General features: G+C 38.7%; 1 protein-coding gene across 1 annotated transcript in view; it reads left to right on the top strand.

Moving 5' to 3' along the window:
- LOC106873187 (putative universal stress protein SAUSA300_1656) overlaps positions 1-1,464 on the top strand; it is a 40,557-nt gene that overhangs the window by 1,934 nt on the left and 37,159 nt on the right. The gene's annotated exons all lie outside the window — the stretch shown is intronic.

Raw genomic sequence — 1,464 nt, 5'->3', positions numbered from 1 at the left:
CTAGCATGTAAATAGCCTGCTTGGGGGGGGGGGTGGAATTGAAATTTTTCAAAAAATATTTTTTCAGAATCGGAATCTCCATAAAAATATTAATAAATAAGGGGGGGAAAGGTTCAGATTACATATAGTCCATCTCTACCTATACGCGCGCGCACACACAGAAGAAAAGAGAGGTGGAGTGGAATCGGTCAAGCTCCTTTGTAATTCGCCCATCGTTGTGTCTGCGCGTATTATGCAAATCGATATTCCACCCGGTAAATATTGATAAATGGTATAAGAGTACATTTCATATACGTCCAAGAAAAACAAAAGCAAACATTTAGATTCCCATAAGAAAATCTAATCCCTTTTTAGGTTTTGTAATTTAGAAGCTGCTTAGCAGTTATTTTACACGTAAGCAACTACTCATCTTTATAGTAAATCCATCTATCTTTTATTTGTTCAAGTCATTGGACTGCAGTCACACTAAGGTACTACTTTGAAGGGTTTTAGTCGCCACATCAGCCCCAGTACTTACGTTTTGTTTTTATTTTTTATCTGATATTTATTCTGTCGGCTTCATTCGCTGAACCACCGTGCCACGCAGTGAGACTGAACTCAGAACCATGTGATTGCAAAGCAAGTTTCTTAGTCACAGAGCCATGCCTGTGCACTGGTCATGTTCTTTGACTAATTAGGGATAAAATCGGAGTAACATGTTGGGATTTAGAGAAAGCCCACATCCCTCATTGGGATACAGTTCAATTTTAAGCAATATAAACAATTGTCCCTGTTAATATTACATGGGCCGCAGGAAAAGAGGTGCACTGGGGCCCCAAGGTAACTATTTGATGTGTCCATACCTGGAGACGGTACTGCTCAAAGGTTGGTGTCTGCAACAGATGGGCTTTGGCCCACAAGTTGGCCACAAGTATTCACTGTAGGCCACAGATTTTCCTAAAATAATTTTCTTATTTTATGAATTTGTGGGTCATTGAGATAGTCTTTTGTGCCACGATTAAATTTTTGCTTAGATAAACATTTCCTGTCATGAAAATGACTGGATGGATTATGGGGTGGTGGGATATTTTTATATGTAAGATATATACATGTGGGCCATGAGTTAATATAAGAAAACAAAAAAAAAATTAGAGGGCTACTGCAAAAAGTTGGTGATCCATGACGGGGTCACCGTAACATTATTTTAAGTTTCCGAGCAAAACAACGTATTGTAGCCCCTATATATACAACCATTACAGATTAGCATTTGGCATCCAGACCCATGAAGTCCCCGGGTAACGTCTGAGTATACCCTGCTTTATGATGGCACTGACCTCTAAGTCTGTAAAATATGAACACAACGTCCCATATCACATCGTTCTGCAGACAGTAGAAAATGCCAGATTCAGAATTATTTCTTTGTATCATTCTCTTGTAGTTTGTGATTAAATTTTAAAGGGGTGGAGGAATGACAAATATAAGTAC

The sequence above is a fragment of the Octopus bimaculoides genome, chromosome 3, assembly GCF_001194135.2.
Source record: "Octopus bimaculoides isolate UCB-OBI-ISO-001 chromosome 3, ASM119413v2, whole genome shotgun sequence".
Taxonomy (NCBI): Eukaryota; Metazoa; Mollusca; class Cephalopoda; order Octopoda; family Octopodidae; genus Octopus; species Octopus bimaculoides.
The sequence above is the reverse complement of the archived record's forward strand: the minus strand, read 5'-3'. Positions and strand labels throughout refer to the sequence as shown.